Source organism: Phalacrocorax aristotelis, chromosome 19, assembly GCF_949628215.1.
Source record: "Phalacrocorax aristotelis chromosome 19, bGulAri2.1, whole genome shotgun sequence".
NCBI lineage: Eukaryota > Metazoa > Chordata > Aves > Suliformes > Phalacrocoracidae > Phalacrocorax > Phalacrocorax aristotelis.
In genome coordinates, this window is record NC_134294.1 from 8,398,527 (window position 1) to 8,426,338 (window position 27,812).

Below are 27,812 nucleotides of genomic sequence, written 5' to 3' on the forward strand. Positions count from 1 at the left end.
CGCACTGGCAACCTGGGAGCAGGAAAGACCCGCAGTCAGTCCTGGAGTGGGGTGGGGAAGGGTCCTGTCTGTCGACCCTCCTGCCCCAGGCTCCTCAGCCAGCCTCTTTGGGGACGATGCCTCCAAGCAGCAGCAAGGTCTTTTGCAGGAAAATGACTGGGGGCCACCTCAGGGCTTACGTGTCTTCGCCGTCTCTCTGTAATCCTAGGCCAGATGGCACGCCCGGCATTTGTTATTTGCCACCTTATACTTCGTATTGGGTTATTTAGCACTGTAAGGAATTCCTTGATTTTACTTAGGATATTATTTTCAATTCATCTACAACTGCGATTCCATGAAATGGAGACCCAGCCCATTCCTCTAGGCAATGCTGTCCCTTGTGTGGGGAACTCCCCCCGGTCTGAAGTGCTAAACAGACATGTAAAGTTTGTTCTCCAGCCAGTACGCGCATGTGTCGCACCTAAGGAAAATAGTTGTTTTGCGTTCTTGTATTTTGAGACTAAACGAAAGCGTTTCCACGTGATCAGAGCGGGCTTTTCACATCTCCCTCTTTCTAGAAATGTTACGTGTAACTTACAGAACTATTATATCCAATATATCATAGAGGTAAGATTTTCATTACTTAGACTTAAGCTTTTTGTTAGTAGTGTAGAACATACACGATACGAACAAGTATACTGGCACTTCAGTAAAAAAAAAGGAGAAGAATGACGTTAAGTTTGCAGCAACAGATTTCAAATTGTGTTTAATCATATTTAAGTGCCTTTGCTACGTTATTGAAAGAAATCTGAGGATTTCTATATGTGAAAAAAAATTTACAGGATCTTAAGAGATTGCAGTCATCTTTCATTGTTTGTTCTGCTTTTTGAATTTTTCGATTATACACTTAATTTTTTTTCCAATTTAATACAACTAAAGAAAACCTGGTGACTATGCTTCAGGCTTCATTAAACCTGACCCACCCGGCAAGACTCAAGAAGCATGTTGGTCTCCCACAACTTCGCCGAGTGATGAAGCGTGTCGTAGGCTTATCCTTCTGAAGGGGGTAGGTGGGTTTCTTAAAAAAAAATTAAAAATAAAAAAGCCACACCACATCCCCCAGGCGTTCAGCCGACCAAAACCGTCTCTGGCTTTTCAGTGCATGAACGTTACTCTTTTCTGACCAGCATCAGTACTTTGGAGTTATTCACATGAGAAAATAGACATCGTACCGAAATAATAGGATTCGAAAACTCTCTTCCCTCTCCAAAGTGGCGCCCGCCTAACCCTCCCTTGATCTGAGTGGGGTTTGTAAGCAGTCGTACGTGTCACAGACTCCTGCGGAAAAGGTTATGAACCGCTGTGTATTTAGGTTTTGAGAGTAAACCAACAGGGTGGAGACTGAGGCATGTGTGAAAGGGTAGAGGAAGCAACAAAGCTTTTCCTACTGATATTTTTGGGGGCAAACATTCACACGAAGGACAGGGTTGTGTTGACACAACGGGTCTTGACGTGCAGGGTAAACCTGGAGAGAGGTGTGACGCTCCCTGAAACGCCCCGCTGCGGCTGTTAGGTCTTCCTCATGACACACGAAGTCTCTCCGGCTATCCCGGATCCCTCGCGGAGTGGCCCCGAGGGGTGTGACTTCCGCCGCTCGCCGTTTCCACATACTGCGCCGAGTCACTGGCATCGTTCTAGTCCTCCCTCTGTCATCTCCTTGCCCTCCTCCTTCTGGTGCCCTCAGGTCCTCCAATTTCCCCTTCTCTCTCTATCAAATTCTGCCCATGTCCGCACCCTCATTAATCAATGTCAAGTCACAGAGTGTACAACAAGGGCCGTATTCTTCAACTGCCCCCTCAGCCCTCATACATCCCATTGTTCCAAAAAACTGATTCAGATGGCAAGAAAACAGCCGATGCAGCACATAAAAGAGATGAGACAGAAATGAAAAGAATCAAGGAGGGGAAAAAAAAGAGGAGGCATTTTTTTCCCCTGAAACACTCGAATAAATACTCGGCAATGATAATTTAAATTATTCATACACTTATGAAAACATCCATTGAAAAGTGAAGTGTATGATGCTCTTTGTCTACTTTACTTGTCTCTTGTTTGTGATTAACCTTTACTGTAACTTGGGCTGGCAGTGCCACGATCACAAAGACCAGACTTTTCCTTCCATGGGAAAAAATGTTTCATCGTATCCAAATGAAAAATTAAGTGGAGGTATTTAGTGCTGATGTGGCAATTTGTTGCAAAGCATTAAAGATGCAGTATTATCCATGTCCGTCGTCCAAACACTGCCTATTAAAAAAAAATAATTAAAAAATAGACAAAGCCGGCTTTTAACAGCGCGTTCCCTTACAGTGTGGTTTGACATATAGTCTACTTCCAGTACCATGGCGTCCTTCGGGAGCCAGAGAGCTTGACACCATGCAGCATACAGGATTGGCTGCACCCACATGAGGAGAACCTGTGTATATCCAAACACGTACAAACAGTCTGAAAAAAATGGGAATTAAGAAAAAAGCAACTTGATTATTTTAATTACAGTGCCTAAGATGTGCGAACTATGTAAAACTTATTCATAGAGTAGCAGTAATAATTTCATCAGAAAATGTGAGCCACTTGAGACCTGGCAGTGTGCGAAAGTCCAGACGACATTTCTTTTGCCTTTTAGATAGACTTTTTTGCTCGGACTTCACGGTCACTGCCTTACTTTAGAAAACAGTCTGTGGCAAGACGAGTACTAGAATATTAAATGCCAGTAGTGATAAACAATCTAGTATCAGGAATAACAATAATGACCTGGGAGGTTTGGGAACATGCTCAGATCTGTGGGGATAATGTTCTTTTTCTCTATCTCTGTAATTCTTCCTTTTTTTGCAGAGACCAGGAGAAATAGTGAAAGCAAAGCTTCCTTATGATATTTGCATCTTGCTTGTAATTCGTCAAATTTCTATCCAACTTCCAAACCAGAGAGGTCTGGATAATGTCATGTAATTCATAGATAATCATCCAAACATTTTTATTCTCAAGTGAACATATTTAGTCCTGCAAATATGCATTTCTGCCTTTCCATAACTGGTTGATTACGTGGGAGGGGGAGCCATTGTCTCGCAGTCAAAGCCACGGGATTTTAGCAAAGATCTAGTTACTCTTCTGTTGACTCTGCAGTTGACTCTCCGTGTGACCTTGGACATGTCACTTATACTCTGAATGCTTCACTTCCCTCTGCAAATGAATATAACAGTTTTGAGTACATGCAGAAAAGTGTGTCTGGAACTTAGTAAAGCATTTTGAGATTTCCCTCATAATAGGTGCTATTGGGTCTTGGCAATTGAAAACTAATAGCACTCTTCAGTAGCAGGGTTTTGTTAGGCATTATTACTGTGGCACTCATCTCGGGAATTTTGTAGATTTTCTTTCATGCCTTTTTCAGTCACTTTCCACTTTTGCATTTTGTCTTGTAGTTTTTTAGTTTTTCCACCTAGCAATTTCTGTACAAAGTGACTCTAAAAGTTCTTTTGCATCTATCTCGTCTAGGATTTACTGGTTTTGTGTTTGAATGCTGTCTCTGGATTTGTCTGTTGCTGAGGTGAAGCATGTGCCCTTGCTTCAACAGAAGACATTTTTAGTAAATCCACTAGCGGATAAATCTCCTGAAAGAGGCTGTCAGCCATAAGATACAGTATTTATATAGAAAGTACGGTGGAAAACTGTATATTAAAAGAGGAAAGGGGCTGGAGCAAAAGTCCTAAATCAAACTCCTGGCAATATACTGTCTTGGTGTGTATTTCTTGCTAGGCTGTGATTCCTTTTTCTTGGAAATCACCCAGGACTTCCTGGCTCAGCGATCTGGGATACTTTTCAATATACTGGATATATGAAGCAGTGGGCAAACTTCAAACGGTTCTGCGATTATTTTGGGGTATGGAGAGACATCCAAAATAGTGGTTCCTTTTCTCAGCTGATTTGCATAAATCCTCCTTCCCTCCTTCCAAGCCTTCCTGGAGTTTCTGAGCAAGAAGCAGGCATCGGGTCCCTCCCTCCCGTTTGCACACCAGACCAGATTGTCTTTGGGATCAGCCGGCCCGATGCAGAGCCCGCTGGTCCCACAGCGGAAAGCTTTGCACCTCAGCTCCGCGCACGCCGTCAGTAATGAATGGGCAGAGACGTGGCCGTGCAGAAATAGCCCAGGTTGTGCCAGCCGGTAATCGGAGCTGTGGGAAGGACACTCTCCTGTGCATTCACGCCCACAGAAACACCCCCACGCTTCTCGGTTTTAAGTTTCGGATGACGATGGCTTAATTGGGTCTGGTTATTCTATGCACAAAGTTGTCCTATTACTTGATTGTCAGTACCTGTAGTTTATGGGTAACCATCGCACCTCTTTTTTCGGCTAGGCCTTTCTAGGCTGAGGAATTAAAAATACTTCCTTTAATTCCTCACGTGAGAGCGCTTTAGAGATAATTCCTGTGCAGTCCGTTCCATCCGTGGCCGTTTCGGGGCAGGGCCCGGTCCGTCGGGTGCCGGTGCGCCCTGGCTCCTTGCCGCGCAGCCCCGGCGGTGGCCGGCTGCCTCCCGCAGCCCCCAGCACGCTTTGCCCATAGAAGGTATGGAGATGTCTTGTTGTGCAGCGCTCCCTCCTCCCACCCAGCCACCAATAGTGGGGTCTGGGAAGGTAGCCAAATGCCACTGAGGACACTGGAGCAATAAATCATCCTCCTTCCAACATCTGCAGGCCCCAAAGGCTAGCCCCTTGCCGATGATGATCTCGCCTCCCACCCCCTGCTTTTTATCCTGTCCCTCTCTGACAAAACACCTATTGTCACAGCCTGAGTGAAGAAGAGTCCTTTTTCCTTTACAAAGGCCCTCTGAAGCCAAGTTGTGAGCTGCCAGAGAAGATGCCTATGTCTCGGCGGGGAGTCTATATCTCACTCTTTTTCTCTGTAGTTCATACTTTTTCTCTCTCACGGGGGTCACCCAAAGCCTTTCACTCTGGCTTCATATTCACATAAAGACATCAAGAAAAAGAAAAACCACACCAGAAAGAATTATTAGGCATGGCTGTCAAATGCTTTATGGGGGGGGGGGTGGGGGGGTGTAGGGGGAAAGAACAGTAACTCTTTATGTGCTGGCATTGTTATAAGAGCTAATGTACTACTGCTTGGGAGCAGCGTGCAGGAAGGCATTGCGTGCTGAAGAATTACAGAGACGTGGTAAACTAAAATACTGTATTTCGGCAAAAGGGCATTTTGGTTTTGTTTCTAGTTTCTTAGTAGGTTTCTCTAGATTATAGGGGGCTCTTTCCTGATCCCACTTTCTTGAAGAACTTTTTTTATTTGAAGAAGTCTTTACTGCCTGCCATTTCTTAACTGCAGCGGTCTTTAGGATCAAATAGAGCAAACTGACCCCGGCCCACTTCTGCGCGTGAAAAGAGTTTAAAAATCCAGGCACCGTCCCCACCAAACCCTGCCCAAAGCCTTAATATTTCCTCATTGAATGGGCAAAGCTGCGTTAGTGCAAATAAGCTGAAAAAATGGAAGAGAAAGCCCTCCTTGCTCCTCTTCCTCACCATCAGAGAGGCGAGCCGGTTGTTACGCTTTGCATTTGTTCGGGGTGCGACTACTGCGCCAATGCGGGCATCCGGAATGATGAAATTGCCTGTTTGTGGCAGGTTAACGCTGAAAAGCATTCCTGAATCTGCCACCCATCTCTCTCCACCATGCTCGCAGGGAACTTTGGAGAGCTGTGAACTGAAGGCTCTGCAAACAAATCGCCTGCCCAAGGTTCATCCAGATGCCACGTAGCCATGTATGTTTTTAACCCTTTGAAGTTGTGTTCCTTTTCTTTGCTTACTGAGAAGTGGGCAAGCTGTGCTAGGCACTACTTTAAGAAGACCCTGCTGCCTTGGAGAGGAAGATAAATTAAAAACTTCATTTAATCCTTTGGAAGGCTGAGACTGTAAAGTTAACAGTCAAGTAACCTATTAAAATTTACAGTGCAAGGCATCAAAACAGAAGAAAAGTGCACATGTAAAAAGTTTAAAGCATCCTTATAAAAAGCCGGAAACCTAACACTGCATTCCTACAAATTATTCCCTTAGCAAACATTTTTATTTCCAATTAGTAAAAGAAAAATTGCTAATTTGCTGCAGTTGGACAGGCCTGACGTCTCAATCTGCAAAGTGTCAGTGCTGTGAAAGGAAATGTTTCACACTGTGCTGGAGAGAGAGAGCAGCTCTAAAGAGGGTCAGGGCATTGGGCCCAGAAACCAGATTGACTGGCCATAGTGCTAAATTACTCACACAAGACATACATTGTCTGCAGTGCCAGCTACAGAGTACTCACTTTCTCATTCTTTCCCTTTTTTAGTTGGTGCTTGTGGGGGAGGTGAGGGGATGGTAGGGTGCAGCAAAGGGGGCACGGGAGAGAGAAGGGAGGAGGGCTCTGTTCAGCCGCAGCCAAGTGTATGGTCTCATCCTCCGCGTCTGCCTGAGGACAGACACCCCGGAGAGCAGCGGTGGGGTGAAATACCGCCCCGACCCACCTACAGCCGCTTTGGGAACCACTCGATAAACCCAGCACCCTGTGTACAGCACAGATATTGGATGGACTGGGGTTAACCTGCGCTGGAGATAAAGGCTCAGGCTGTTGGTGAACAGCCCCTCCACAGCCTTAACAAAACAAAGTGTCACCCAGCAGCAGTCGCGGTTGTTTTTTAATGATAGTAGTAGCATTCCTGTGCATTGCTTGTGTAAGAGGAACAGATTTGTATGATATGTCTTACCACGTGAAGAGCGTAATCCTTGAGAACTGCTGGAGAATGCCAACGACGTGACAAAGGGGCGAGAGGGAGGAAGGAGCGGGGAGAGAACAGCGCAAGTCTGCAGGGATATGGGAGGCAAATAGAAAAATCTGTCTGTGGTTTTCAGCACTGTTGTGGTTTTCTGTTTAAAATACCTATGTGGTGTTTATTTCACAGTCTCCTCAAGAGCCCTTGAATCCAAACACTGTTTTGAGTGTATTGTAATGCCTTAACCGGGCTGTAAATCTGGATTTTATGAAACTCTTTAGTAATCCGAATCGTCCACGCCGACCTTTGAGAGACTCAGAAGGCACCAACTTTGATTTCTATGGCTTCACCTTGATATTTTCCTGTTACACAGCTGCATTGGGCAGCACTGAGGCTAACAGATTGACATGGCTTATTTTTATGCTATACAGGCTGGTATTTGAATTTAAATAATTATTATAATGGTTTTATTAATCATGTAACAAAAAAAAAGGCAAACGAGGCAAGGATCAAGTTCACAAATAATTACTACTTTCTAAGTGACAATCTTACTACCTGCCTGGAAAAAGTTTCTTATCCTTTTGGTTCCTATTTCCCCCTTGCTGCTCCCGCCCCACCTTTTGCTCTGATGTTGTGTATTGGGAGGACGAATGAGCTGGAGGTGGAACAGGGATACTGAAGGTGTGAAGTGCTCGTAAGCTTTAGGCATTCATCGTGCTGGGCGGTGCGGGCAGCACTCAATGAGTAACAGTCGAACTTTGCACGCCTCTTTGCGAGCTGCTCGGAAGGAACGTTTTATTTTGCTGATACTGGTACCTCTTGCAGAGCAACCTCAGCGTGCTAGAGACATCTTCATTCCCCTTTCCTTTCTACAAGGCATCAGCATGAGGCAAGCACTGATTTATTTGTGCCAAAACCCTTACTCGTGGGCACAGAATTCCAGCTGATTTGGTGGAGGAGACTAACTTACAGAGGTTACAGAGGAAAGAGGTGCTTTCGGTTTTGCCTGGAGGAGGCTATTGCACCTTGACATAACAGTCTCCACAGCCCCTTTCCGAACTAGACAGGTTCTGGGTTTCTTTCTACTGATAATCCCATCAGGACCTTTGTTTTCTGATAAAACTAGATTCCGCTGGAGAAACCTAAACACATTAGAGGCTCCATTACATCCTCTGCATACTTCTTCAACCCTGCCCTGTGCTTCCTGTGCGTTAAACAGAGCAGATGCCTACTCAGTTCCGCTGTGGCGTAGCCCACTCCAGCCATCACAGTTATTGCTGATAGCTGTGTGCAGCTGCCACGATAAGAGAGTAACATTTTCAATGTGTCCCTATAAAAAAAAAAAAAAAAGCCCTTGCCTTTAGTCAGCAAACTCTAAAGTACAAATGCGGTGATTCTTTTTGTTGAGAATGAAGATGCTGTTGCTGGGAGTCAGTTTACAGCTCCTTCGTTCATGTGAATCTCAGCAGGCGGTTATTTACGATCTGATATGGAAACAGTACTACTAAGTTGATATGAAGAAAGGGAGAGAGAAAAAGCAGTTTACTTCGGGTTCCAGGTTTGAATGTTACAGAATGGAAGGCCAAATACGAGTTCCCTTTTTGAGACAGGCCTTTCACAATGCCTGCTGCCCAGAACAGGGAGCTCGAGCTCTTTCTGCGTGAAACCGAGCCCACCAGTGAATCCAAGAATTAGTTTCCTTTGAAGAGGCACATTCTAGCATCTCGTACAGGAAGGAAAGGAAAGGAGAGAGTGATTCAAAATTCTGGGAGCATTTAGGAAGTTTTTCTTGGGGCTGGGTGGAAGGATCTGTGAGCCATAGTCTATACTGAGTAAGTAACTGCAGTTGCCTCCATTTCAGGTTTCATCATCTTTGCCTTTTCTGGGGCAGAACTTTGCCCCATACAATTTGAACAGTAGTTTTAAGAAGAAACTTGTATGGGAAGCAGCAATAAATGCTCAGAAAGTTCTTTTTTTATATCTATATATATATATCATTATCCTGCTATCCAAAGAATGCAGAGAGCTAATAGTGATGGACTGAGTTCCTCAGGCTGCTCGGCCGGCTTGCTGCGACCTCGTGGGTGCATTGCTTCAGTGAGGAAAGCATTTTTGGACAATTAGTGCTGAAGGGAGTGGTACTTATGGTTCAAAAATTTTTCAGGGAGAAGGAATTTGGTTATTTCTGAAGTCAAATGGAATAAAACCCACCCAAGTCCCCTTGTGGCACTTGGTCATGTTTTGTTTCTTTGTCAGCTGGTGAAAAGAGATGCTCAGGGCAGGAGCCAAGAGCGATACGGGCTGTGCTTTCCCGCCGTGTGCGCAGCCGTGGACGCACACCCCGTGCCAGAAGCCAGACACGGTGGCAGAATTAGCCTGAACACGGTGTTCCTCCGGCGTCCTAGAGCACGCGCTTTTTTCCCAGTTCCGTAGGACTGGACGCAGTCCAGGCACTTTACATACGCAAACACCTCCACCTCCGAGTGGCTGCTCCCATCAGAACGGGCGCATTCTGTCAATCAGTGCACGGAGCAACGCAGCAGCCCTTGCCCTGGAGGGTTACTTTGAATTTGTTTCTGTGCATCTGGGAGCCTGTGATGTGTGCTAAGGAGGGAAGGCTGTGCCTTCCATCATATGGGGCTTCCTGCTTTTATTTTGTCTTTTTGGGTTTTTTTTCTTCCAGGCCTTCAGTGTCATCCTTCAAGCCAAAAAAATGCATCCCTGTTCTCTACAAATTGTTGCTGCAATTACAACTGTGCGAGGCCACACTGAGATCCTTTGGAAACCAGCTGTCACATTTTCTAACCTCTGCTGCAGGGGTAGTGGCTGGCCACATCGACTTTACAGTACATATATTTATCTTTTTGTGGAAATAGCCTTGGTGTTCAGAAAAAGCTAAGCAAATTGGCCTTGCTCTGTAGTTTTAAAAAGAATTTGTCCTAATTCCCTGTTGCTTGTGGTCTTTCTCATGCTCCTTTTCTCAGTGAGCTTCGCAGTTCAAGGAACCTGCACTGGCTACCCGTGATGCACGGGCTGGTGGTTGTGGGGACCCACGCGTCTGGCGCTGGGAAACACGTTCCAGCAGCAGGAATCACCAGGCGACTTTCCTGAAGCCTCGTCTTTGGCAGCCGGTGCAGGTGCTGCTGCCATACCAGTGTGGAGCACTGTTTTTACCTGCTATTACAGGTCGAACAGGGATGGGTCTAGTACTCTGAAGGGGGGACATTTAATAAAATCCCAGGGGCTGCAGGGATCGGGTCACTTGTTCTTCTGAGTTGATGGCCCAGAATGATGATCTGATGAACTCGAGCTACTGGAGAGTTGACTTTTCAAATAGGGGTATGTCAGCCACTCCTAACTGGTGTTCACCCTGGTTTGGTGGCCAGGCTGGAGCCCGAATTAGTACATTCTGCAAGCTCTAGTGCAGCCAACACTATCAAATGGAAATGCTGCTTTTCATATTTGCCCTTACCTCTTCTGCAGGGTTGCTTTGGGTTGTTAGATACTTGCTGTGCTTCTGCTCTGAGGTTGGGCACATTTCAGTTAGTGTTTAATAGATTTCTAACATCTGCAGAAACTATAAAGCACTTTGGGCTTTTCCAGGATGGAGGGAGAACATAACAAATGTGAACCAGTTAATTCTGACCTGAACTGGAGGGATTTTGTTTCTTTTTTCTTCCTTGATTGTTTGTTTTTCACTCAGCTCTGTTAGTTGTAGTGGAGGGGACAGTTACACTACTGAGAGATAAGCCAGGCTTCAAAGTCTGAATTGATGTGTGTATAATTCTGAGCTTACTGGGGTCAAAGGTGTTTGCATCTGAGGAGAAATGACAGGCTCATTGTTAAGATTAGGTCTGAGGTGCTTGAAACTCAATTTCTAAATGCCAGAGACTCTGTGATTTGGGCACGTCATCTAATTTCTTGTCTTAGCCTTGGCTGTAAAATGGGGATAGTAATCCTTCTCTTTTTCTGTTCTCACTGTTTATCTGTTGTGTTCACTTATTTTGCGGCGTGTTTTAGGCAGACTCATCTTTGTATTTTGAGTATCCGCCAGCACAGTTGGGCTTCACTCTTCTGTCCTGGGTGCTCCTGGTGATAAATGGTGGGAAACCTGGTCAGGCGTAGGAAATTCAGTCACAAGGTTATCCGGCACGGTGCTTCCCCGTTACTTGGAAATATCAGATGTGGGGAATAGTGGAGAAAAATTTGTCCCTGTCTCAAATTTGAAGTCAGCACTGAATTTTTTCCCCATGAAGATGGCTGGGTTTGTTACTGACATTCTCTAAGTCTACCTGCTTAAGGATAAGCTTTGCATATTTTTCTTCATAGCTAGCAAGAACCGCACATTAAGAGAACAACGATTTTCTCATGCTCATTTCCTGCATTTCACAAAACATGCATAGCTCGCTGAGACTATACGTGGGTTTGAGCCAAATTCACTTTTTGAAACAGACTGAAACAAACCGTACCGTGCTTTGGAGAAACAGGAGCGGTGGAAGCTGGAACTAGGTTGTCCAGCCACACAAGGCATTTCTTCAAGTAAATTATCAGATAAAGGTCAACTTGTGTCACCTTAACCATGATGCAGCTAACAAAAGCGTTGTTTGTGAAGCAGCTGCTGATTATCAGTCGTGAGCAAATGTCTTTGAATTTTATAGCTCCTGTTATCTGAAACTAATAAAAACACAATGCCAGTGACGAGCCGAAGGTCATCTCATCTCTCTGTTGAGGTGGATAGTACTCAACAAAGCTCAAGATTACACACGCTTTTTGCCTAATATAGTCTGTAAATAAGAGTTTTTGAACGAGAGATGTAAATCAAGGATGCATTCTGTCCTTCCATTAACACTTAAACAAAAGTTTTCCTTTTCCGTTTTCACGTATTGCTTCCTAACCTCCACCCTCCAGAAGGGAACAGAAAGCAGGTAGCGTATTTCAGACTCGATGAGGTGCCATTTCAGTCAACCAGGCTCTGGGGTGGTTGTGAGCCACTTTTGAAAAATCAGATGTAATAGAAAATCTATTGAAACAGTCAAAACGCTCACCTTTCAGGGAAGCCATTGTGCCAAGCGCAACGTAAAGAGACAGCAATAAATCACCATGCTATGCACCTCAAATAGATAATCAATTTAATTGAAAGCATCAATAATCATAGTTTGACATTTATTACCCTGTGGATGTTTTATCTTTTAGGCTAGGGGACAGCGGGGCAATGATGAATACCAGTTCTGCCATGGAACACAATTATGTGGTGCAAGGAAAGGGATTTTATATTCTGAAAAAAAACCCCAGTCAAATTCATAATTGAACCAGATTGCACGAGATCCATGAGGAATGAATGCATGTAACTCAGCTGTATATAACTTGAATTCTAGTGCTACGGCTCATGAGATAATGTCGCAAATGCTGCTTTGTGCATGCTTTTAAAGTGACTTAGGACAGCAATTCTGCAGGGCCAAATCTCCCTCTACAGAATATCATCTTTTTTTCATACGTGCACAAGAGAAAACCAAAAGCAAGGCTGGGTGGTTTGTTCCTTGGCTATATTTTATTGTTTGTGCTACCTGGTCGTTTCATCCTGCATCCTCAAAGGTGAAAAATAGCATAAAAGTTACTGGTTGTATAGACGGACAGCTCTGAGAGCAAAAGGGATGGAAGTGTTCTCTTGTGCTTATTTTCCAGTAGAGGAATGTGCCTTTTCACCTGAAGAGGTGTTCCCGTGTAGAATGCCTGCACAACGCCGTCCAATGTACTGTCCGAATAAAAGAATGCAGGAGATACATCTGTCGAGCTTGTCGGGAAAGCCCCCAGGACTGCCAGGGCTGCGTTGCGTACAGCTGTTCCTGACACATCCTGGAAGGCTTTCAAGAACGTGAAAAAGACCCCAAACTCTTAAAACTTAGAGTTGTGGAATAAGTTATTCCAAAAAAATAAATTGTATTCACAGAATCACGCGCTTACTGTGCATCAGTCAAAGCAGATATTTTCCTTTTTTGCTTTTGAGGACTCTTGCTTAAATAGCTTTTACCTTCAGAAGAGTGAATTCAGCTCCTAGTACTCTCACCAACTAGTACAGTCTGGATACATCCTTGTGAAGTTCTCTTTCCAGTTTTTACTCTTTGAACCAAAACCCCATTCAGAAACCGTGCGGACTGGCAGGTAATGCCAGTGTCACCACAGTCCTGGCAAAAGTGAGAGCACAGAAGTAAGTCTTTTGAAGGTGAGGGATTAATCAAGTTGAGCTCCTGTCCCAGCTAAATGTCAGCTGGATTATTGCTTTGGGTATAATTTTAATGTTGTTCTAACCAAAGGGCTGAATGCCCGAGTTAGGGAAAGAGGGTATACAATTGTGAATTATAAATTTACAGTCAAATTGACAGCCTTGGCGGTGGCAAAAGAGGTAATTACATAGTCTGGGGTTTTCTCTTGCTTCTCTGCTTTATTCCATTGTTTATCCTAATGCCAGAAATCATTATTTTATTGTTTTAAACAACAACAACAACAAAAGGAAATTACTCCTGCATTATAAAAATGCACATCTTAAATACAGTGGTGATATTTAGGAAGCCTGGAACGGAAGGATGCAGTGAGGAGGTGCCTTTTGAGAAACAGAAGACACCACAAACTCATCCCAAGCCTCAAAGTCCCTTCTGGAACTGTCGGAACGTTACTGCAACCTACAGTACGATGCCGAATACTCAGAGCAGTAAAGCAGCCTTCGGCAAGAAACGTATGAACATTCAGTTGAGGATGATCATGTTTTTCTGTGTAAAAGCTGCACTATTCGTTTTACAGCTGTTCATCTGTTTGTGCCGGGAGGAAGAGCAGCCGGGACCGCCTGACTTGCCAGGTTTTGGTCCGTTTCCAACTTGGCCCGAACAGGTGCCATGGGCAAATGGGGGGAAATCGCCGCAGCCTCTCGCTAATGAGTTCATCCTTCCCTTCCTCAAGTCAAAACAGGACCAATTGACCCTGGCGGCCCAGCAGCGCAGGCTGACGAGCACTGCAGAGCTTTGTTGCTTTTGCAGTGCTTGCCTTACACTTTCTCAGTCCCGAGAGGCTTAGGGTGTTGAGGAAGACAAGAACCAAGTTTATGAGAACGTTAAACTGCTGTTCTGTTATTCCCACAAAGCAAGTTTCCTTGATGGCCCATTCAGATTATTTTGTGAGTAAGATAGGATCTCTTAACTATACTCAAATCAGTGATTATTTACTTTGGGCTGGCAGCTAAAAAAATGCCTTACTTCATTAAACCCTCTTCAGTGGCTTAAATACTCTTAGTTCCAGCATCTGGATACATTATGGACATTTCTTTGTCTATGATCTGTTGGTGATAGTTTTTAAGATGTAAACAAAAATGCTATTTGGCAAGATGGTGTATGGAGCCATCTTTTAACCTCAATGTTCCTTTTGGCACAAGATTAAAAAGCTCCTTGTAATCAATACTCAGAGCTGGATCTCCCAAGATTTCTTTCAGGACTCTACTTGGAGTGTTTAACAAAAACGAGGGCTGTGCGTGCTTTCCGAAACTTCTAATGAAAAAAAAAAAAGCCCTTTTTCTTTCTGGTACTGTTCTGAAAGAAGCTCCAAATAGAGAATCCACTTTAATTCTGGTAGCAAAGAACTGGAGTTACTAAAAATAACATTTGGAATTTTTTTTTAAAATCTATTAGCCATTTTGCCCTCCTTCAGGCCAGTCTTCTGCAGAGACGTCAGAAGTTTCTGAGCAAACGCTCTGACAGCTGGGACCATTGCTTGAAGCTTGTGGTCAAAGAGGGGGGGAAGCGTTTTGGCAGGTGTCTCTTTGAAGCGGCTGGCTGCGAGGTCTTTTTACTGAGAAGGTGTCTAATCAAGAAAACGCGAGCAGACGGGTAATGGTCAAGTTCTGCGACCTCAAGAAATGACGCGCTCGCTGTATTTATAAGCTCATTTCTGTAGTTATTCATTGGCCCTTTTGATCAGCGTTCTGTCTAGGTTAGGGCTTGGGGCGTAAATGCCCATTTCTGTCGTGGAGGCCGGAAGTGATTCTGGTGGAGAGGGGAGGTGCTTCTGGTGTTCTTAAAGAACGAGCAAACCTCGTTTGCTCCCGCGCACATACGCCTGTAGCAGAGAGGTGGATCCCAGTTCTGCCCCAGACTGCAGGGCAGCACGATCTCCTGGTAGAGCTGCAGAGACAGAGCTTAACTTCCTGGACCCTATCACTTGCAATCACCCCAAATCCAGAATTCAGCAGGAAGTGATAGTTGGGTGTTTAAAGGAGAGGTCAGGTTTTAAAACCCTGTACATTTTCTGGAGGCTCAGTGTATAGGAGGCTTTCCCTTGCAGTGGAGCCTCTTGTAACCGGTGTTACCAGTCACCAGTCATCACCCCGTTCTCTGTCACACCGGCACCGCGATCTTGCTGTTGAGGGTGTGTTGCCCTCACGCCCCGGCAGCTCATCTGGAAAAGCTGGTAAAAAGAATGAAGCAAAGAAAATTAAAGAATTGTAGCCTCCCGTTCAGAAGGAGTTTTTTGATAATCAGGGCTGTGTTAAAGCACTGAGGGGAACAGAACATACTGTGTTTTCTTGTGGTTTGAGAGACTTTGAAGCTGTGTTGTGTTGTGTTACTGTCCAACTCAATTTTCATATATCTCATGGCTTTATTATCTTACCTACTTTTAAAGCAAAACACCGCCCACCCCCCCACCCCCCCGATGACCGAAACTCTCTGCTGTGAGTTCAGCAGCTGTCTGGAAAAGCAGATATAATGTGAGAATGTGTAAAGAACACATTCTTTCAAGTCACATTGAAAAGAGAATTGTTATATAAACAGATGGGAGGATGCCATTGCCCCGGAAAACCGTCTGAGAGGTGCCCCAGATTACACTTTGGCAGAAGGAGGTTCAAGCGCAGAGCAGAAGAATGAGTTATGCTGTGGAAAGACCCTCTGGAAAAGGCTAAGTGTAGAACTGTTCTGTTTGGAGAAAATAAAAATATATGATGGGGAACACAGATGATAAAAAGATCTGGTTGCCATTTACTGTAAGACCAGAGCAGAAAGCATTCAGTACAGTTCGGCTCTATCTCTTCTCATCCGCCGTGGTACCGTCAGTTGCCCAGTCTAGTCTTCAGGCCTGCTTTCTTCACTTCGATTCACTGGAAGAGGCAAAAGGTAGGCGCCAGGCTGTACCTGGTACCGTAACCGAAACCAAAGGAAGGGAAAGAAAAAGATCCTTAGCGCTTTTCCCATGGGATTCAGCATGGGGACAGCAGCTTAAGCAAAAGCTTCTATATCTTACCCATAATGCCACATCTCCAGACGGCTTGTCCAGGGCCAGAATGTGTCTCCAGTGCAGTGTGTGGCATGGAGGGGTATTGAGCTATGCCTGGCAGCAGCTGAGGGGAGCGTCCGCTGCGGTCAGTCTTTCTCTGATGCCGTATTGGGAGAAGAAAGCAGCAGATTTCAGTTTCTGAGATGGATGTCTCCCACCTCGTGTAGAGAGTGCAGAAGCTCACCTGGCCAGAATAGGCTGCCTGGAACTCCGTGGAAGAGGATCCTAACGATCAGCAATCTTCACGTTCCTTTATCTTTGAAGCTCTTGAGAGGCTCAGTGCATCCTTCCCCTTCTAACCGGGTTTTAGTCTTCTCTCCCAGGAGTTACTTAAAAAGCCTTTGAGGTGCTTTTGAGGGATTTTACTCTTAAGGTTCCATCTTTTCTAGAAGCTTACTTGGGACAAATGCCAAATATCTGCATAGATAAGAGTCCTGTCTCTCACTGTGGAATTCTTTTTACTACTATGTTTTAGGAAGGCTTGGAAATGGGATCAAACCAACTAACAGCCTTGTAGCCATGACGTATTGTGTCTCAGTATCTGTTTTGTATACTTGAGAAAGGGAAAACTTCGTGCTTCCTGCTAAGCCCGTGATACACAGCACAGCATACGATACGCTGCCGTAGATTATTTTGAGACGTGCTTTGTATTCATTGTTTATACAGATGCTCTGAAGTTTAAAGATGACCTTCAGTTTAAATTTTTTCTTAGCTTGCATTTGTATTCTCTGATTTGTCAATTCCTGAAACGTGGCTGGTTTGCAGTCCAGATGCCAAGTGAAGCTGTACACGCTCGAGATGGCATTCCCCCCAAAGACGCACTGGAGCTGTACCCAGCCCTATTCTGTCGTGCCCTTGAGCACTAAACACAAATTCCTACCTGTGGAAGACACCAGCAGCCCAGCAGAAACCCAGAGACTTGTTTCTGTTTGGACTCCCTGAATTCCTGTCTCAAGAAAATGCACTGAAATTGCCACCCACTCTCTGCCTGTCTGATCAAATAAAATATTGACCTTTTCCAAACACAGTACTGTAATTCCAAGCATAATATTATCCAGTTCTGTCTGAGATTGTTGCTACAGCTCTTAAAAGGGAACTCACCTGGCACCCCTATCAGTTCAGATAAAACAACACTGCATGCTTTTTAAATAAGAAACGGATTGTGCTGATGTCTGAATAATTCTGCATTAACTTTTCTTTAAAGAGAATGTCTTTTGCTTAATATTACTTCCAAATAAAGGAAGACAAAGTGCCCTTTTCTGTCCCTGTATTGTTCTCCTTCCTTGCACAGAACGTTACTAGAGGGAATTCCTCTCCAAGATAACTTACAACTCAGAGCAAGTACTCGTTCTGTAGCTGAGCGGCAGGGCGTCTTGAGGACAGGTGGCAAAAGAGCGGCAAATGCAATAGCAGAAAGTGTTCTTGTGGTTAACCCAGATCATACCATGAAAGAAACATGCTTGTACAGAAAATTCCCCTCCTGTTTAGAGCCCATGCAAGGCTCTTCATATCTTCAGTTTATCAAAGACTTATTTTGCTAAATTAAATGAGAGTTAAGTGATGTAAACTTCCTTCAGGCTCTCTGTGGGAGGCACTCGTGGTGGCAGCGCTAGTCACCGTCGTCTTATTCTTCCTTCAGAAAAGACCAACCCTGCCAAGGAGCCCTGAACATCTGCATCTTCCCCTGAAACAAACAGGACTCGAACATCTCATAATCAGCCTTATGTTTCACTTCCAGTGCTTCTCAGGCTTTAATGGGCCATTTTTCTTACTGCATCACACTGAGTGACTATGACCTTGTCATGTTAAAGTGACAGTTAGGTTATCCTGCTGATGGGTATCAAATTGACATATCCCATCCTTTCTGTCTGAGTGCCAGGCAGGGATACATTCCCAGACAGCCTACACTCCCCCTGGACGGTACCAGCTATTAGGAAGGCTGCTGTTTTCATTCGTTCCTTTCACAGTGTGAGCAGCAAAACTAAGCTGCTAAATGAGACAGTGCATTTCCCCACTTTAGACTTTTGAAATTGGTGGGAACATTGCATATTGGCTTTATTTTCCTTCAAGTGTGATTAATGATCAAAAATCTACATGTCACAGCTTAGCTATTTAGCTTTGGTGCACTACTATGGTTACATTGAAGGCCATTATTTTGACAGAACTGAGGATAAGCTCTAGATATAGATGCAGTTTATTGAGCTGGGTTTTTGGCAAATTCTGTATGCAGTGAATTGCAAGTTGGCTTTTATGTTTGTGCTTGTGATTTGACATGCTTGCGTGTGGGGAGCTAGAACACTTTCAGTGAGCTCAGCAAAGTTGTGTGTTACTTGGGCAGAGAAAAGACTTTGCTTTTAAGCCAAGACAGGCAAGCATGCCTATGAAAAAATTCAGTCGTTATATACCCTTTAAGTGTGGTAAAACAATTCATAATTCTTATCTGTGTTTTTAGGCTGTGAGGAAGAGAATGAAATGAAAATGGTCATTTTTTCTCTGTCCTTTCTCAAATTCTTAACTGTATGATTATTACATTTAAGTAAGGATGGAGGCTGTATCATTCAGCATGGGTGGTGGGGGAAGCCAAAGCCAGCTGGCCCTGCTCTGTATCTCGAGACCTGAAGAGGAAAATCTTTTACCTTGCTATATCTAACCCTAGTCCTTCTCTTTGGCAACCATACGAGTGGAGAGATTGAAGTGCTGAGGCTTTCCTGTTTCCTACAATATTGGTGCCGTTCAGTTTCCGCATCAATGGCAAGACTGTGTCTATGATGAAGGGGATTTTGTAAGAAAAAAGAAATAGCGTTGGTGTTGCCATGTAGGTTTGAAGGTGCTTAACCTCTGCCACCGAAGGCAGAAGGGCAGGGGGCTTCTGAACGTCTTGCCAATGGAAATGGAAATGAATGCCACCCCAGCGATACCAAGAATGGGGCAAATCAGTCGGTTAGCTGTGTATGAACCTCACCCAAAGGGAGGCATGAATGGCTGGTGTTCGAATAATGAATTCTTGTAGGGACTAGGTGATGCATTTGTTGAATCCATTTCAATACACCTGTTCTGTTTGAGGGTATTTCCCGAGATATCCTAGTCCTATGATTAGATACTAAGATTTGAGTGCATTGCCTTATATAGATTGATATGTCAATGTGTGTCCTGGATAGAAAGGCAGCAATTTAATATGAAGTATGAGCTCTTCAGCCAAGGCCCAGAGGTCCCCATACGTCAGATCAAGTGCATGTCAGCATTGCCATTACAGGAAGATGTACGATCTCTCTTTATTTACTTATGATTATTACTGATCATCTTAAGAAACAGGTTATCAATATATGAAGTACAGAGGAAGTTCATTTATATTATTCTGTCAATATCAAGGTCATTTTTATAACTAAAAAGGGTTGAGAACAAAAGATAGATGGATCATATATGACTAAAGCTAACCGTCCAATCCATTTACATTGCTGCAAACAGCAGAGCTTTATCTGTTAACCAAAACATTACACTTCACTCTTCAAGATGATTTTTTGCTCAGATAATAAATAGCTCTAGATACATTAAGTGATTCTGTTATGTGGTTCTGTGGCAGACAGAATTTAGAGTTGGTGACCTCGAGCTCCCATTTTACTACTGTTTTCTCTGTGGTTAGAGTGGTGATGTAACTGGTTTGCAGTTCAGAAGCACATTGTGTCAGAGGATCTCATGTTTTATTTAGCAGAGGAGTCTGCCAGGCATGTTCCCAGGTTCGAAGATGAACAAAGGGCCTAAATACAAATACAACTCAATACTTACAACTTCTGTTTTAATCCTTAGGCTGTACACACTGCTCAGCACTAGGCAGAGGGAGGTGTCCTTTGCATCTTTTCCGAATTGAGTTTTATAACAGAATTTCCCTTCAGGAAAAAGGGAGTTCAAGATTATATTTGTAGGGGTCTTTTAAAAAGAAAATAATAATTAATTTAAACTTTCTTTTCCCTCATTTGTACAGTTATATATTTCTTTTCTGGGAGGTGTTTCAAGAAAATACTAGACAGAAGACTTTCAGGCTTACATTATTAATTGGGACTTCCTCTTTCACGAATCGCTGTGTGTTGCAAAAGGGGGGATGCAGTGAGTGTGCAGTTACTGTGTAAATGTTTCATCTCCACTCTGGGGTCCTTAAAGATCTCATTCTCTGTAGCTGGTAAAACCTACCTTTTTCCAATAGTAATAGCGAATAGATAGTTGCTAAAGGTGGGGTTGGATTGCTGGAATGGCGAAAAAGAATAGAGGGAGGTTAGATGTGGCACCATATGAAAGGGAAACGCATCTCCAACTTGGATCCAGGGAAAAATGGAATGAATGAAATACGTTTTCTTTTAGCAAAACTGCCAAACTATCAAGTGCCTTTCTCATGCTCATTAACACTGGACTTTAAGAACCCGATAAGAATGCAATATAAAATCAAAGAGACCCTAAAGACTGTGAGATAATATTTAATACTCTCCTATCACCAGTCCCTGAGTGCTTGGCAAGAGAAACGGTGACATTTACTAATCAGTACCCTCTCTTATTTGTCTTGGCTGAAAGTCTCAAGTCCTCAGCTTATTGAAGTTATTACAAATGCTCTCCATTAGATTCTGTTTAACTTCCTGGTATTTGCAGTTGAACTCGCTCACAATGTCATGGAGGAGTTGTGTCTTTAAGAAGTGATCCAGAAGTGGCGATACCGTGTATGTAAACTGCAGGTTTGCTTTCTTTCTCGCAGCCTTTGTTCTCAAACACATTCTTAATGTTTGACATTCATTCTTGACATTAACTACCCCTGGCGCTTGCCTGCACCTTTCTGGGCGCGCAGAAGTTTGTTTCGTGTGCTAAGAAGACGCTGTTTCTTACTAAACGATGACTTGGGATCTTCCTTTCTTTTGAACGCCCTTTGGAATAAGCTGTACCGATTCACCTCTGTAAACGGCATTTTGATCTCCTGAAAGTTGGCAAACAGGAAAAATTCCTCTGTAAAGCCATCCAGGACATCAGGCAGGAGCAAGTGCAGAGGTGTTCCCTGCGGCGGATCACCAGAAATTTTGGGCCACAAATCCCTGCTAATTTTTAGTGTTTTTCGTGCAGCACTGTACCACCTTTTTGTTCAGACTTTCAACTGAAAAATAAATGGTTATAAAATGGTCTGTGAAGTGCATACCACGGCTTTGCAGGCTGTTACTGGTCCACAAACCACAGTTTGGCTGCTCTACAGTGTTCCCAATTGTGCTGGGGTTGCCCTTAGCAGTGAATGGTTGGTTTATTCTTTATACTCTTTTCAGCCCTTGGCTCGTTTCTTGCCAGTCAGAGGAGTGCTGTTCATCCTCCTTCACTCGCCAGCCAGGAAAGGAAATTCTTCCTCTCAGACAAGAGCTTTCCTCCCTTTCCTCTTAATTCCAGGCACATTCGTTTCAAATTCCCAAGGCAGGATATTGAAAGTTTCCTCAGGTTAATAGGGCTTCACAAATTTACTTACTATAGAAAATGTAAAATTTGGTAAATTGTTGGCCAGAAAGTGCTGTAAAATCACTACGTTTTAAAAATGAGGCTTATAGAAAAAATTCTTAAGTGCTGAAATGGTTTTCTGCGGGTTCCTTCTCCCGCTGGCTTTACTATGAAAGAACATCATCTCGGTGACTTAGCTATTGTAGGGTTGTTAGCTGGTGTGTTTTAAAGGACAGTTTTAGCTCCTGAATGCAAAGTTTAACGACGTGCTTACAGTCATCACCAGGGTGAGCCCGTGCCATGCTACTGGCAGTTTTCAAAGCTTGCCTTGCTCATCCTCCTTGCTCCGAACTGCAAAGGAGGTTGGAGGGTTTGAATGGGCTTATTCTGTAGCGGTTTGTGCAGTGGTGGGACAGCTTCCCAGGGAAAACCAAATGGCAGTAAAGAAACACTCTGTAAACCTGGCGATCCCAGATTAGGTTTATGTGTATTTTAGATGTGTTTTCTTTAATACAGTGCTAATATGATTCCTCTGTCCTCGTGAACCCACGTTCCTCTGAAGTCTGTCACCAACAGAGTTAGTCTTGTATGCACAAATAGCATTTTAGTGCTTTTTAATCAACTCATTTGGCCTACGTCAGCGTACGTAATTTCTGACCTTTTCCATAGCTCCACCTTGGAGGGTCTCGGGATGATCGTGTTTTAAAGGCGTTCCCGGGCAAGGTTTTCCTAGCTGAGTGATGTTCTATTTATAAAGATAAAATCATCAAGTATCAAAAATGGGCATTAATCATTGCAGTGTTTAGGGAAGTTCAGGAAGCTCAGATGAAGAGTGTCTCTTTGTGCTGGAAGGTAAAAACAGATACACAACCAACAGGTGAAAATGTTTACACACAAAGCATCTGGACTAAAATTAATATTAAGCCAGCTTGTTCCCTGCCAATACTCAGATAACATCATGAACTGGGTTTAAACCCTTACTGAGTTTTGCACGAGCTGTTGTGGCTCATGAAGCACTGTCCGGCCCTCCATATGACAGTCATTTAGGGAAGAGGACCGATAGCTCTATTTGTATTTCAGGACTTGATCTCTTTGGTGACAATAGACCAGATTAGTAATTATTCCAGTTTATTCAATTGGGAGGCTCCACAGCCTGTTAGCGAGGGCGAAAGGTTGAGAATTGTACCCCTGATTTGCCATATAACTTCAGGCAACTTGGTCTTTGGACCTCAATCTGTTGGCTTTTCAAGGAGATGTTTTTCTTCCAGGGAGAGTTCAGAGCTTACAAATTTTACTGCTTAATTTTTTATATTTATGTAATGATCATTTGCAAATCAGCTCAGCAGATTTTGTGTTGGTTCTGTGTGCTGCTTTGAAGTTCTGTGGTATCCAGGGTAACGTTCCTATTTGGTTACTGATGCATCTAGGCTACCTGCTGGAAGGACTTGCTGCAAAGGAGCCGTGAGGTTTTGATAACCTGGCTATGTACTGTAGAAGACTTTTATATACGATGCCAGACTTCACGGAAGAACCCAAAAAGCAACAGCCGTTGTGACAGCATTCCATTTTGCACAAATCAGCTTTTTGGTTTAAATTCAAAACTGGCAAATTGTTAATAAATAAACCAACCCTTTCCTGCTTGTGCATTTGTTATGTGCAACCTACAGAGGTGTTAATGGCAGAGCTGATTAGCTCGCTGCTGCTGCAGCAACAGCATTTGTCAATATAATGAGTGATGGCTTGCCATGTCTCAGGCAAATAATAACAATGAAAAATACTTCACGTGCTCTCCCTGGGCACCGGGGAGTGAGGATGGTATTGCGGTATTTGCTAAAGCCAGATGGAGACAGGCATGAAGTTGTGAAGAATCTTTATCCGTGTTAGAGCCAAGTGAGCCAGCACGTACTAGCAGAGTTGAAAAGCAGGTTGATTTGTTCATACCAACGCCCCATATCCCACCTCTAAGGTGTCTGGAGGTGGCAATGTCTAGCCAATACCCGAGGGGAGGTTGGGTACTCCGTGCTGGAGGGCTGTATCCCTCGAGGAGTTTGTGCTCCTGCGCCCCGTCCAGAAAAGCGCTGCCGTACGCGAGCATTTCTGTTTCTGTGGATTTCACTGATGCTACTCGCTTAAATACCTGCCTGGGCCAGGGCCAGCGCTCTCAGGACTTTGCAGGATAAAACTTTTAAAGGAACAATTAATGGGAGTTATGAAGAACGAGAGATGTAGCTTAATAACGGTGTTCTCTCGTGAGCCGAATTGGAACAGAGGTGCAGAAAAGCAGGTGAAGCGTGTGAATACTTGAGCTGCTCTCTGTGTGCTGGACGGCAGGGGCAGCTCCATGGACGAAGTCGTTATAACTGGCGCATGTCACAGCTGGTCAAACGGTTTTACCCTCCTAGAGACCATGTCCGGGAGGTGGCAGATCCCAGCCAGGGTTCGGATGCACGGTATCAGGTTGGTATGAGTGCTGTGCTGGTATGACTGCTTCTCAGTCGCACAGCTGAGGCATTTTTTAAAGCCCATAATGAGCTGGCTGGAAGAAAACATTTGCTCTGCGTGTTATAGTGTTCACACGTGCACCAGGAGGGCATGCAAACAGCATAGCCATCGCGTCCCAGGCAGGCAGGGTAACTTACCTATTAACAACAGCAAATTAGGCACAGCAGGGACGTAGCCTGTGATTCCACCTGAAGTATTGACATGAACTTGTGTGCAAGTAAGAATCAGATCCCCTCAGCTCTAGTATAAGGCAAAATAAGTGTTTTCAAGATAGTTATTTTTTATGACCCAGCTGCCTGGTATTCCCTGAAGAAGGGGCAGGTTTAAGGCAGTGCGGGTGGCACAGCCTGGGTTTCAGAGCTGAGCGCGATGTCCCTGTAACGCTGAGCTGGGCTGATGGGGGTGCAAGGGGGGCTCTGCAGAGCGGGCCTAGAGAAGGACAGCTTGGGAAGTGCACGTGTCAAAGGCAGATACCTGGGCACTGGTTTAAGGTGCTTGCTTAGCTTTAAGTCTTACCGACTTCAACGGTGATGTGCTGAGGTCTTACTAAAGAATCCGATGATAATGAAGAACACGTTATTGGAAAAAGTGCTGTTATCTGCATACCGGCTTCTGTGGAGTTATTGGGCGTTCTCCTCTGTTTCCAGCTTGGAACAGATGTGGAAACACTTCTCAAAAATCAAGATTCACAGTGATACAGTAGGGGCAGGTTGTAATCTGTCATCATCTTTGTCGTTAGTTTGCTGAATGCATCAAGCCATGCCTATTGAAGTTTTTTTTGGGGGGTTGGTTGGTTTTTTTTTAAATGACAGTTTATCGGAGCTCACGGAATGAATGGATAACGTTACTATTTACATAAGCTCATTGTGATCTGTCTCGGTAATGTAATCAAATTAGGGTTAACTGCAGCTGGAGAATGCCAGCTTGTAAACTGTTTTTCAAAAAGAATCACATGGTGTTACTTGACATGTTTAGTATACATTCAGGAGGCTTTGCAAAAATTATAGCACATCCCTAACTAATGTAACTAAGTCAGGATTCTGTGGCCACCAGTTCCCTGAATCCAGGAAACGAAACGCAGTGGAATTCCTCAGCAGTCGAAGGAGATCCACCTCCGACCAGATTCCCAAAACACGAGTTTTTCTGACGTGGCTGCTGCTGACATGTTGTCTGTCTTTTGGCTAAAATCAACATATCGGTTGATAGAAAAAGCATATGGTGTAAATTCTGAGTACGTTTAAGAACATCTGTGTTAACTGCAAAAGTGCAGCCCGCTGTACATGTCAAGCGCTATACTTAGTCTTGCAGCATTCGCATGAGATGAAGCCCAGCCTGGGATAACATTACCCGATGAGTAGATTTTCAAAGTATCTTTTGTTATTCTTATTAATAAACATCACATCTGGTACTTGCTTTCCCTCTTTCTCCCTTTCCCGTTGAATTAGGAGGTACTATTTGCATCACGGTACTGCAGTCATCAAGTTCTCCTTGTGCTGCGGAGAGCGATCCCACAGGATGGTCTTTGCCCCTACGAGCTTCCAGCATGCGAACGCGCCTGATCGGAGAGCGGTCAGACAGTTTTCATTCCAAGCTGGGGACGCAGGAGGAGCTCTGAGATTTCCGCAAGATTTCTGCGGGCTCTGTCAGAGCCCTGGCAGTGGTTTTGGCAGCAGGAGGCTTTGGTGTCTGTCCTCTGCCCCTACACGCACACAATACGCACCACACCCCACCAAATAGCTCAGCCATTTCAGCGTCAAACTGTCAGCCTCTTCTTCGGCCACGGGCAAAGAGGAAATTTAGGCACATTCAGGTTATGGGCCATGTCCAAGCTAATGCAGAAGGTCTGAGGCAGAACGCAGCCCCACACTGTCGCATTTTGGACTTAATCATCTCTCTTTTTTAAAGTCTGCTGTAAAGGAAGGATGGAAAATACCATCTAAAAAGAGTTCCTAATCTCCCACTACTGCTAAAACACCTTTTCCCACATGTAAATGTTCTGGTAGTTTGAGTGTGGAGATGGTTCCGTCAAAACAAAAATTCTTCATGAAATTGGGATTTGATTCCCCAGAAGTTCCGCAGTAGAAGGAAACTGGAAAAATATTTCACCTTGTCAAAAATCAGCCATTTTGAAATATCCTGAATGAACAGTTAAACAAAGAGCCGCTGATGCTTTTCTGTAGAAGTACCATTTTTGAATATGTATGAAATACTTTTTACAGAAATTCTGTTCTCTAAGAATTTTGAAATTTGGGATCTGCTATGAATTGAAAGGGGAAAAAAAATAAATACAGTTTGAGAAACAGAACTTGCCCCTTGAGCGCAGATCTATCCAAACCAACAAAAGGAAGCTTGTGTTGGCGTGTAGATTCAGACTCAGGAATTCCTGACTCTTAAGCCTGTTTATACAGGACTATACCACAGCCCAATTTGCACTTCATTTTGATTTTTTTCCCCTCTACGTTTATGGTCATGTTGAACGGGTGGATTATGCACATACTTAACCAATTGTATTTAGAGACTCTTTTTTTTGCATATAATAATTACAGCTAAGTGTCTTCATTTGGAAGCAGCAGTGTTCCATGAAGGCTTTTAAGCCATTTAGCACAGGCGTTTCTATATGACAGCTCTGAAAGTTCCATGGCCTAGTTCTCAAAAGGCTTTTGAGGGTCGCAAGCTCCCGGCGATGGTGATGGGAGCTGCGAGTGCTCTGCACCTGAGAAGCGCCAGCGATTCCCCAGCAGCTTGGCGACGCGTGCTTCTAACCGTGCGTGATAGATATCCAACTTTCAGTCGTTCCGGGTGAGATTTCAGCGTGTGTGTGCACACACCGGTGCAGGAACACACAGATTTTTATTGCTCTGGTATTCACCTCTTGGTCCTGTTTGCTTTCAGCTAGTTTCTAAACCGCAATTTCAGTATCTATTAGAGCTGTTGTAAAATACAGAATGGTTTAGGATTCTGACTATTTAAAACTCGACACGCTGTTATTACAGCTGAGCTCGGAGGCAACTGCCAACGTTTCTGAAATTTGTAAATCGGTCGGTCTCACCTGGGCATGGTCAAAGGGCTCCAAGAACTTTGTGCCAAATCCTCAGCTGCTGAAACGCAACAGAGCCTCCTTGGCCCTTTCCTTCCCTAAGTAAGGTTCCTTCGCGACATACAACCGTTCTCATTTTGTCTTGGGTTTTCCTGCGTTTTGATCTCTGTTCCTTGGAGCTTTTTTCTGCTCTTCTTTGGTAGCTAAAGTATGTTGCCTGGGCCTGGAGGTCCCGAGCACCTTGACTCCACCCTAGCACTTGAGTATATGCTTACCCTTAGGCATCAGAGATCCCCACTGAGGTCAGCGAAACTACTTAAATGCTTGGAGTCCGGCTGCTCCATCCAGTCCTTGTGGGGTGTGTTTGCCGTGATGGGGCTCTCTGGTGTGATAGAAAGTTTAGGTACTTGACCTCCCTGAATGCCTGCTGACCTAGACCTAATCTGAGGTAGAACACAGCAGCATTTTAATGACTTGTATCACCACACCTCTGTTGGAGGAGGAATTACGGAGCTTCCCGCGCAGCTGCTGGAAGCATCCCCGGCCGCGGGGACACAGCTGCTACTGGGCTGTGAAGCTCTTGGCTTGGCACCAGGCTGCAGGAGGGGATGGCGTTCGTGTTTGCGAGGCGAAAGGTGCCTCTGGCGTCACACGGGGGTGCTGGGAGCACCCCTGGCACTGGCCCTGGCCGTCACCGTCCCTCTGAGGTGGCCTGGCGGCAGGGCGAGCCGGG

The 27,812-nt window shown here is 44.4% G+C and overlaps 1 protein-coding gene across 3 annotated transcripts in view; it reads left to right on the top strand.

Moving 5' to 3' along the window:
• Positions 1 to 27,812, top strand: part of PRDM16 (PR/SET domain 16) — a 350,029-nt gene that overhangs the window by 154,218 nt on the left and 167,999 nt on the right. The window lies entirely within an intron of this gene.